Raw genomic sequence first — 12199 nt, 5'->3', positions numbered from 1 at the left:
TACAGTATGGTATTACAGTATGTTACCTACAGTACAATGTTTAAAAACACAGCCCTATCAGGAAACTACTCAGGACCAGTACTGGTGAGGTGGTGCTGATACCACAAAGCATTCATGTTCTTACAGCTCTCTCCATTTTTCTGAACATGGATTGCCAGACTGCTTTTTTTTTTTAACGTATTGGTCTCAGAGTCTCGGTGGCAAAAATCAGGGCCAGTCAATCTAATTGATTCGAGCTGTGACCTGTCCATCAAACCTCTTCTCTCCTTTGTCTGTATTGTTTTCACTTCAATTATGTTGCACAGTTAATTTTTTTAACTTCCTGCACCTATTTGTGGAATTACAATAACTTCACATTACCAGTGCCAATTTACTGTAAGCAAAACTCGAAGCCAGTATGAGCTCTGTCACCGGGCATTTCTAAAATATCACCTAGACTACAATTTTCTTCTTCTTTTCATCTAACATGAAGGTTTTCTAAAGCTTTTTCCTCCTTTCAGTCACCTAGCTTGGCCATCTGACAATGGTTAAGAAGGTAGACTGCCACAGTATTCGATTCTGAAAGCACTTGATGTACACAATCAGGTATTAGGCCTTCTCTGATAGTTATGCTCCTTGGCAAGGTGTGCTTTGCTGGCAATAGTGCAGAACATGAATAATGCAGTCCTGTGAGTGTAGAGAAACATCAGCGCAGAACTGCTGTTGCAGAGAGTCCTGAGTTGTAATCAGTCAACTGAGCTTCCACTGGTGGTTTGTTTCTAGGCTTTTTTTCAGATCTGCTAAGCTTAATGTAAAACCTTCATTACTAATATATTAGAAATACCAAGAACCTGAATGCACCAGCTGCATGTTCTGAAAATCATCCCCCATTTCATCTGAACTCATTTTCCAGTTACTGTATGTGCCAGTGCCAGTCACGGACTGAATGGGGTAGACTGCTGGTCCTAGAGGAACACTGTCTGCCCTTTTTCATTCCAATTGAGCTCTGCATCTGTCATGTAATTGATGACTTGATTGTCAATTGATGTGTTTGCTCCTGTAGACTTTTATTTAATGTGTTTCTTTTATCAGTTCTGAGATCCATCAGATGAAATGTGATGTACTGTGATGTTCTCAAAACTATTCTCAAAGGTAATTGATTGATGAACCGTAGTAAAGGGGTGAATACTTGTGTCGTTGACATATCTTTGCAGTTTTTTCTGACATTTAACTTTTTTACCAATAGGTTTTAGTCTTAGTATTCAAGTTTCATTAAATATGTGTATGGTATTGTATACAGTACCAGTTCATTTGTATCTCACCACAATGGAACATTGTTGTAAGGGAATGCAAGATGCTGTAATTATTTTGAAGTTTCTTACAGTACATCTTCTTAGCCTGAATCTTGATTTCTGACATTTGCATTACAATAAATGAAAAACATTTTTTACCTGTAAAATATATAATTTCACTGTTAGAACTAGCAAACTAAGGGATATAAGAATGTAGGCTTGTTTAATAACAAAGTGATATGTACAATACAACACATAGCACAGACAAACATGTCACATTAACACTTTGAAGCACTTGGATCTAGAAAAAAATAAATGGTTTCCAATAAACCTTATAATCATTAATCAGCAGAGATAGCTAATGAGATTCAAAATGTTTTTCTAAAATATCTGAACATTTCATTCATATGTGTTTGTATCTGTAAATGATTAGTTACAAAAACTGATAACTCATTCATAGCATAACAGGACTTTAGATCCATTGACAATTAAGAGACACCAATTAACCTAGCTAACATCTTTCAGGGGTGAAAGAAGACTGAAACACCCAGAAAAAGACCACACTGACATGGACAGAACATGCAAAAGCTGTTAACAATATGCACTAGGCCAGTATTGGACCCAAGTCCTATAAGACAGCAGTTATAGCCACTATGCCACCATGCAATCTTATTATAATTCAATAATATAATACTTTTGAATGAGTGTGATTGAAACTAACAGTGAATGCTACACTGATACAATTCTCTTGAATCTCACATTTATCTTTTCTTTCCTTCAGATGAGATCTGCCCTTGCAGAAGTTCCTCCTTTATTCAAAAGGTGAAGCAGTTTCTTACTTCTCTAGCTGTTCTGCTGTGCGGTGGGGATGCTGGTGCCTTTTGACAGCTGTGGGTTACCCAGACGGGCGCTGCACTTCACTGGTGAAGTGGACCCACTCCTATAAGTAAAGTTCTGGATGAAAAGCACCAAAATGCTTCTGGATGAAAAGCAAATGTCAGGAATTTAAGACAGAAAAATGACAATGTAAGTACGCTTCCAATAAGTTCTTTGAGCACGTTATAAATTTCCTTAACTTTATATCTCTTAATTGGTCTTTTCAATCAAGATATGTGCATGCAAGTCTTGCATGGTTTGTGATCATTCTGATGTGACATTTATAAGCATTCAAAGTCGCGATTTATACTGTAGTTCCTGAGAGGAGCAGTCACATTTATAAATGAATAAAATAAAATTCCTAATTTTTCTATCACAATTATTCATATCTATCACAATTAATAATAGTCCCAGCCTCTTAGATTAAAAATAATTTGATCTAGTCAAATATGATTAATTTACACCTTTTTCATTGATTAACTACTGTAATACCCACTAATAACTAATTGGTAAAATGTCTGTGTTTGAAATTGATTTTTGAAGAACAAACAATTGTTATGAGATTTCTGTCCAAAGCTGATAACTGGGAGTGTGTGTTTTTCATTTCCATTAACAATGATGCTACCTTATCTTATGCTTTTTTGGCAGTTAACTGCTTTTATCTATTGACAGAATTGAGTCAATAATGACCAATCAACCATCCTTCTTAAAACACTGTGCTTCTTGGAGTCAAGAGACATGAACTATGAAGGGGTAAAAGAGACATCTGATATCAAATAAAAATCTTAATTTAAACAATGTGTTGCACTCTATATGTCTGGGATATGTTCCAGGTTACACTAAACCTTGCAAAGAAGAAGTCACTTTCTGATATTGGACGGATGAATTAAAATTACGTTTCCTGTACATAAAATTATTCTGAAGTGAAAACTTGGTCACATATCTGAATATTATATTTACAGATATTACATTATATATTATAGCAGATGCCAAAGAGAACACATTTATATTTTGGGACTCCTCAAGTGTAACAATATTTAATATGTTAAGTGCATTTTCCATTATGTAGTCTGAAACAGGACTTATTGTGATGTTGTTAATACGAGTGTTATTTTCAACTGAGCGTTGCGATTGTGATTCCATAAACTTCTCTCACTGCTGTGTTTATCAACTCCATTTTTTTGTTGTGTTATAGACTCCACTCTGCTTTGTCATGATCCTTTTGTGTTCGTTTCATTATAAAGTTCTATGGAAGCCCGTTTCCGCCAGGGAGTAAAAAAAAAACGCGCTATGGTATCTCAGAATTCCAACTTAGTATCTCAGAATTGCGATTTAGTAACTCAGAATTCCGAATTAGCATCTCAGAATTCCGACTTAGTAAGTCAGAATTCCGACTTAGCAACTCAGAATTCCGATTTAGCATCTCGAATTCCGACTTATTATCTCAGAATTCCGACTTAGCAATTCAGAATTCCGACTTAGCAACTCAGAATTCCGACATTATATCTCACATTTGTGACTTCGAAATAGCCATATTTCATTGTCTGTCCTTTTGTTATTGTAACATATTCGGGTTCTAGGGCTTGTGCCCTCGCCGCTCCCACCCTAGTTCGTGCCTCACTGCACTGGCTCGAACCTGAGACTTGCCAGCTGAGCTAAAGAAGACCTTCTTTTTTAAGTAAAAAAGGACATACTGTACAATGGAAATACGTAAAAAGTATGTTTCAGCTTTTATAATTGTGAATTCTTCTGGATGTGAAGTGCCTATTTCTGTATCTTATTTCATATTCTGTCTCCGTAAATAAAAACTATTTTTAAAAAGCCCACCGTGCACTTTTACATCCGGGTACTATGGAAGCCTCACTGGCGGAAATGGGATTCTATAAAAATTAGTGTAATTAATTTGATTTTTATCAGGGCACTGTACAAGACAAGTCTTCAGGCTTATAGATCCTATGATCCTGTACGATTCATGAAAATAGTGTAACGGAACGGCCGACATACAGGTTGTACGATCTGGTTGCAGTGTGGTGACGGCACCACCCTCCCCTGCGCATAACAGGGATGCTGGCCGCCGGGGTTAAAGAAAGTGTTCTTAAAGAAAGTGAGCCAGTGCAGCGAGGCACGAACTAGGGTGGGAGCGGCGAGGGCACATGCCCTAGAACCCGAATCCGTTACAATAACAAAAGGACAGACAATGAAATATGGTTATTTCGAAGTCGCAAATGTGAGATATAAAGTCGGAATTCTGAGTTACTAAGTAGGAATTCTGAGTTGCTAAGTCGGAATTCTGAGATGCTAAGTCGGAATTCTGAGTTACTAAGTCGGAATTCTGAGATACCATAGCGCGTTTTTTTTTTACTCCCTGGCGGAAACGGGCTTCCATAAAGTTCACCTGCCCCTTGTTCTGTTTTTTATTTCAACCTGGTGCTCTGCTTTGGAAGATGGATGCCTGGAGGCCTGCCTAGCAACAAGTCGCCCTACATCCACAGCTTGAAGTCTTAGGCTTCCTAACAGCGTCCTGACCAAGCTGAGTCTGGGGCCTGGAGCTCCTGGCCTCGTCTCTCCATTTTTAATTTCCTTGTTCCATGTCCCTGTCCCTGTCCCTGTTTTTAATTGTCTTGTCTTGGATGGATTCCCTGTTTTGGACTTAGGATTTTCTACATTGGACTGTTTTTTAGACTTGTTTTCCTTTGTTCCCCCCTTGCACCTGGATTCACTGTCGGCACCGCCCCGTTCGCCAATCCCTTCCATTCCTCACCGTGTTTTCCCCGTAGCCTTTTTCCAGTCACTTCCGGATTATACCATCTGCACAGGGTCCTAAACTACGTGTCGTTACATGTTTAACATAGAGTCTTGGTTTTTGATCCGCAATCATGGTGTAGTAAAGTAACTTTCATCTTAGTTTAGGTCTAGTCCGTGTAACTTTGCCTGTACCAGTTAGCTTCCTATCTGCTTTTAACCCTGGTAAGTGGAAGCACACCAGGGGGCATCTATAGGTCAGTGGAAAAATACAGCTCATGTCTTAAATGCAGTAAAAGGTAAGTCGAATGCCCTGTTCTGCAAATGTAAGCAATAACAAAAAACATTCTACAGTATGTCAAAAGTAGGAAGCTTGTCTGTCACTGTGTATGAAAAAAGTGCTGAGCAACGCCTTTCGGAGAGACTAGCTTCTGCAAGCTGCTCTTCCGTATGAATGCGAAATAAACAACTCATCTTTCACCTACATCAGGACTCTGTCATTTTATATGATACTACAGTAGTATCACAGCTTGGTTTGTCTTAGGCCTGTGCATTTTGTTAGTTGCTTCCCTATAAAACCTCACTTTGACTACTTACCTTTTGTCAGTTTTACCTCCTTATTTTATCAATATTTTTCATACACTTACTGTAAATGGACTCATCATTTGCACTTGATTTTGGTCTCTGGTTTCTTTATTTTATTAATGCATTCTGTTACCATTTATCTTTAACTTACAGCAAGGTGGATTTTCCAGATATGGTGTCACGAGAAAAAATGATAATGTTTTATTGTCAGCTGTTTGTCAAAAAACAGCTGCTTAGGAGGCTGTGCTGGATTCAAGAGAGTCATTAAATGAGATAAGACTGTAACAATGGAAGCAGACGTTACATCTACTGTGGCTTAACTTCCTGATGCAGGATATCCTAAGGTCAATAACTTGGTAATCCTCTGTCCTTCACTGTGGGCTTACAGAACATGATGGGTACTCTGCTTAAGTTACAGTCCCCTACTATTCAACAGGCTTGCCAACAAGATAATGCCCATGAAGAAGGAAGCAAGTCTTGAAATGGTCCTAGCTGAGCAAAGCCACAAGTTTCAGCTGTTAAAAAGTATCTAGATGCACTGGCTGAATGGTTGAATCAGATTGTGTAGAGTAAAATACTTCTGACAAGACTTGTGGAAAGCCTCTTTATCTGCCTCACTGAATATTTTTGGGGTGGCTGCCTGAATGGGGCCAATGGGCTAAGAGAGAGGAATGAGCAGCCGCCTGCTGACATAAAAATAGTCAGATTTCTTTGTTCAAGAGGGTGTTTTAATTCTGTAGGACACACTCAGAGAAGAGACTGAGGGTGTTGCTCATAAAAATAGCATGTAATCCTGCTAAATCACATCAGTTAAGGTTTAAAAATCCCAGTACTTAAGAAAACCTTGTCATTTAGCGACGCTATCAGAAGGAAATAGCATGATACATCTCGTTTACAAGTGGCTCTCAGAGAAAAATTATTTTTCTGCCACGGACATGGTGATCAAAGAAATAAAAAATTAAATTTAACTCTTTAAATAAATTCATAAGATAGCATACATGAAGCTCTATAGTTGCTAGCGGCTAATTGAACCAAAATGCTCATCCAGCCATTTTGTGAAGTAAATTGTAATTACTTCACAAATACAACCAGTTTGGTTGTTCCAGACCCCATAAAATCCTTTTTGCAAAAAGGTGCACGTTGCTGTTGATTCTGAAGAAGTCAATTGGACTGATTTTGTTAATGCCTTTCAGGATTTTAAAACTCAAACAAGCTCCTCTTGTACACTTCAGTGTTCAAGCCTAAACAGGTTTAGTTCTTTTACACTGTCAGTGTAGGATGTTCCTTTAAGCCTCTTTGTGAAGAGACAAACCAAATTTGTAAAAACAATTTAAATAAGTTTTAGGCGCATTGTACAATGTTTACATTTATTGATTTAAGTTCTGCACTTTGAAACAACTTATTTAAATATATTGTTATCTTTTTATTGCTTCCCTGCATTGTCTACAAGACATAAATGATGTATCAATATGAACACCTACTGTCTTTCTGAACAGTAGCCTCATTTATTTCACTGTTTCTCTGTTTATATTTACTGTTATTGTTTTTGCTGCCTGCATGCAACATCCTGCACTTGTCTTCTTTAAATTAATCTGTCAGGTGATTTCCCAGTCCAGAAATTGATCTGAGTTTTTTTTTTTAATTCTTTTGCAGTGTTTGCAAATCCTCCTATTTCTTTTATAATAGTCAAGACAGTTTGCAAATCCACACAAATGCACAAATGTACATTTTACTAACTGTCGCAGAATCTAAATCATCAATATAAATCATGAAGAGCTGTGGTAATATGCATCCTGAAGATGCTTCACTAATTACATCACCCCAGTTTGAGCATTCACCCATTATCTTTACCCACTGTTTCCTGTCCATTAACCAATTCCTAATCCAAGTATCTAAATTATCTTGAATTCTTACAATTCTTACCTGCTGTTTGAGAATTAATCTCTATAAACTAACTTATAAATTAGTTTTACAGGAATAATAGTTGCATTACCATGACATAAGAAAATACTTACATTTCGACGAGCATTGTAAATAATTTATATAACGATGACAATAAATATGTGGTCAGGAGAAAGAAGATTTTTAAAAGTTTTAACTTAATTTTGTTGCCCTTGAATTTAAAATGCTCATTTCTATGTTTCTGATCATGACACAAGACAAAGGCTACATCTCAACAGAAAACATTATACACTCACAGAGCAGCACGGTGGCGCATGGGTTAGCATTGCTACCTTATGGCACTAGGATCCTACAGTAGGTTAAATTCTGGACCTGGGGCAAAATCTGTGTGGAGTTTGTATATTCTCACCATGTTCACGTGGGTTTCCACCAGGTGGTTCCGGTTTCCTCCCACAGTCCAAAGACATGCTGGTAGGTTAATTGGCTTTCTGGAAAAATTGGTGTGAATAGGTGTGAGTGTCTGTGTCTTTCAGTGCCCTGCAATGGACCCATGATTTTAGTGAACAGGTATGACATACTGTATGTAAATTAGGTATGCCAATTATCTTTAAAATTACTAAGTGTGTCATGTGGTCGCAAATGTTGACAAACAAAACAAAAACAAGACTGAAGTCATGCTTATTGGTACCCCCCATCAACTTCATAAAGCCAGTCCTGTAACCCTATCTGTAGACGGCTCTGTACTTGAGCTTCAATCAAAATTGAAAAACCCTTGGGGTGATATTCGATTCTGGCTTAACATTCGACCCACATGTACAGCATACTGTCAAAACATCTTTTTTTTCACCTTAGAAATATTGCAAGACTACGCCCTATGCTATCATTAACCGTGGCTGAAAAGCTGATCAACATATTTGTATTCTCTCGAATTGACTACTGCAATGCTCTACTCCCTGGAGTATCTAAATCTACTCTGAACAAACTGCAGTATGTCCAAAATTCAGCAGCCAGAATCCTGACCAGGTCTAGTGCAAGTGTTCACATTACTCCTATCCTGGAGTCCTTGTACTGGCTTCCAGTCAAATTCCGCGTAGACTTTAAAATCCTCATGCTCACCTATAGGGCTTTACATGGCTTGGCACCTCAATACCTGTCTGAACTTTTATCGCCCTACTCCCCACCTCGCAACCTCCGCTCTGCCCTCCTTACTGTCCCCCAAGCCCGTCTACATTGTATGGGCGACAGGGCCTTCTCCTGCTATGCCCCCAAGCTCTGGAACTCTTTGCCCAAGGATATCTGAGAGTCACCTTCCCTAAACTCCTTCAAATCCAGACTCAAAACCTTCTTCTTCAGAAAAGCCTTTACTTAACTGGTTCCATTCTTCACCCCTCTGCTCTTCTTAGTACCACTTCCACGGTCTCCTCTATTGTTATTGTTGTAATTGTAATTGTGTCTTATCTTGTGAAATCTTCTTATTTATTGTTGTAGTCTTCTTATTTATTGTTATTGTCATCCTTTAAAGCGCTTTGAGAAGCCACCTTTAAAGGCGCTATATAAAATAAAGTTGTTTATTATTATTATTATTATTATTATTATTATTATTATTATTATTATTATTATTATTATTATTATTATAAACACCTAAGTAAAACACTTCCAGTGTGCTTTGTCTCCTGGGAGTGTGGACTTAATACATGGAAAGAAGAGTCATGTTCTGGCTAATGTTTCATTTGTTGTAAAAATACAAGGCAATAATTCAAACAAAACAATAAAACAACCTTAGTGGTTCATAGCAATCTATTGCACAATCACGTTTAATCTCTCTTAAATCAACTCATACCTCTATTCTGAAACATGCTTCTGCCCAAACAAACCTTTATTGGGAAAGTAAATTAACAACAAATTTGGGGTTACATGCAGATTTAAAGTTTAATTCACAATTAAGCACTTCAGTGTTCCAGAAGACATTTCTGCTGAAACTGACTCTTCTAGGAAGCTGATTTGTTGATTACATTTTATCGTTTATGTCCTTCTTAACACTCTTTCATTAGGTATTGTTACTTGTGTCTGTCTTTGAGCACTGCTGGAATTCAAAATACCAAAAGGTGACAGAACAACAGAATGTCTAAGATATTTATATTTTGTAATACACAAATTGAGGTGGTCAACATTTCTTCAGGTAGGTTGCTTCTGTTGAATAATGTGGGCAATGAAAACGTCATTCAGCTTCTGTAACAGAGACACTAGCAGCTGATTTTGCTGATGTTAACATATATTGTGAACTGGGTAGTGGTTTATGTTGCAGAGATGTGTCTTCTCTCAAAGACTGCACCCAAGGTTTGTCTTTAGTTTTTGTAGTGCAACCATGCTGTTTGCATTCTAATCAGATAATCAATTCGACTTGAAATAGCTTGGCTCCGGAACCAACCTTGAAGAGGGATAATAAAACAAGGAGCATAATAACTACATTCCTCTTGAGGCCAGTATTTGTAAAGCACCTCTTGCAACTCATGAATGTGCAGCCATCACAACAGCCATGAAATTAAAGTCAGTCATAAATGAAGTTGTTACTATTGATGAGCATGAAAATGTAAGTCCTAGGTACAGTATATGAGACAGGATGAAGGTGATGTTCATAAAACAGTGAGTGAATAATGTAAAATACAGGACCTTTTAAAACGGATTGAAATGCTCCTTACAAATATTCTGTCAAGGACTGTTGTATTAAAATACAGTAGGTTACAGATGTAGCCATTTAGATTGCGGGTCAAAATTTACTTTAACGGATAGCAAACCGCAGTATACTACAGTCTGTTCTGGCATACGGAATTTAGCCCTTCACTGCTCAAAGACGATCAATAGATGGCAATTGTGGTAGCAATCATTTAATCTGTTTTTTCTTAGAATAATAATCATATTTCTTGAAAATATAACCCATTAAATACACAGCCTAGCTATCATTTTAAAATATGATGTGATCCATAAGATCCATAAGCTTTTTGTGAAACTGTGGTAAAGTTTGGTCCAAGTTTGATATTCACTTGATTTTCAAAACAAGATATCAAAACGTTTGCATTTTGTTAAGCATGATGTCTGATTTTTTTCACAGCCTTCAAATTATCATTAAAATGCCTATTTATGTTTGACACACAATGTTTCAGATGTCAATAACTTCGTGGGGACAAAACAGTCTTCAAACATCTGACAACTGCTTTATGGCGCCGTCTCCACCTACTGTATATTTTAAAGATCCCATTATAGCATATTTTTACTGTTATGTTGCAGTATTTATTTTCAAGTGTAATGCATTTGTTTCATCATTTGAAACCTATAGGGTCAATTGCAATGAACTTTCGGATTTAGCATGCAGCTGCATATTAAGTTGCGGACTAGTTAATACAGTACTATCTGGATATCAGCTTTGAGCTCAAATGCAACTAAAAAAACTTGTGGAACAAAGTTGGACACCAGCTGAACTTGTGCTTAACATGATGCTAAGGCCTCAGCATTGTTGTTGTTTTTCTAATTAGCACAAGCTGAAGGGGGCTCTGAAACATGACAAGAAAAAGTCAGATAAACCTTAATGCCCTTTACAAACAGAGGGTTCTATCTCGATACAGCCCATTGCAGGAGCATCAAAGACCCACTCCACCATAGCCAAAGTCTGTTTACCTGGAGAGACACTAAACATAACCTTCGGTGTCTTGACCAAAGACCCATCAAAGACTCAAAGGAACAGGTTTATGAACATTTTTTTCCCCAAGAACAGTGCACCTGATTTCCAAGGACATGCAGACTAGCATAACGCATAGGAGGCTCATATCTACCTCAGCTCTGTAGGCATAATGTCTTTATCATGTGTATAGTGTGTACAGGTTGTGTATTGTCTTTTTACAGTTTGTGCATATAGTGTCCCGCACATAGTCTGTGTGCTTACCCTTTTGATTTGATGTTTTCTGACTGAGAGAAACCCTGTAAGATTTCCAATGCACTGTTCATGCAAATGGGAATAAAGGTACTTGAACTTCTAAGGAAGTCCAAGAGCATTATGGGGTGTTTGGCACACCCCTCCCACTGTTAATTTAGACATTTAGACATCTGGGAGATGCCTGTGTGTGCCCAAGTGCAATCTTTCAAACCTTCACTGAACTGCTCTGTGACTTCTTCTCTACAAATAGTGATTCTGATTAAGGCAATCAATCTGTGAACTGCAGACATTGCTAACCTTTCTGAAATTCAATGATGATGTTTAATGTAGATAAAAGCAGGATTTTGCATGCAGTAAAAATGTGAACTACTGTGTTAAATATAAAATGAGAAACTTAGAGCTGGAGGAGGATACTTATGTATAAGATTAATTTGAAAGAAAGTGAAATTGTTTGAAATTGTTTTGGGACACATTCTAAATAATGTTTTTGATTTCTAATATGCTGTTTTCAGTGTGTTTCTCAGTAATTGCATGTAAGGTTTTGTTTAGAGTTTTTCATTCATTTATGATTCATTTATGATTCACTTCTGGTTCGTTTGGTTTCACTTTCTCTGCAAGCAATTATAACATCAGTAATCTTAATTATGTGTTGTTTATACAGAATATAATGTTTTTATACTGTGGAGTATATTACATTATATTTAATTTTTCTTTGCAGTGTAATTGGAGAATAAAATTTCCTAATAAACCCATCACTAACCAACTATGCAGTTTTTAATTAAGTTCATGGCACTAAATAAATGATATAAGAAACTACATTTTCCATGGTCCCACACATTCAGTTATCCAATCAGGGTGACGCACCACTGTGATAATGTGTAATGTATATGAGAAG

At 37.2% G+C, this 12199-nt stretch overlaps 1 long non-coding RNA gene across 1 annotated transcript in view; it reads right to left on the bottom strand.

Moving 5' to 3' along the window:
- The window catches only part of LOC148655667 (uncharacterized), a 340056-nt gene that overhangs the window by 24121 nt on the left and 303736 nt on the right, over positions 1-12199 (bottom strand). The gene's annotated exons all lie outside the window — the stretch shown is intronic.

Source organism: Lepisosteus platostomus, chromosome 8, assembly GCF_059453375.1.
Source record: "Lepisosteus platostomus isolate fLepPlt1 chromosome 8, fLepPlt1.hap1, whole genome shotgun sequence".
NCBI lineage: Eukaryota > Metazoa > Chordata > Actinopteri > Semionotiformes > Lepisosteidae > Lepisosteus > Lepisosteus platostomus.
Note: the sequence above shows the minus strand (reverse complement) of the source record. Positions and strands in the feature narration are given on the sequence as shown.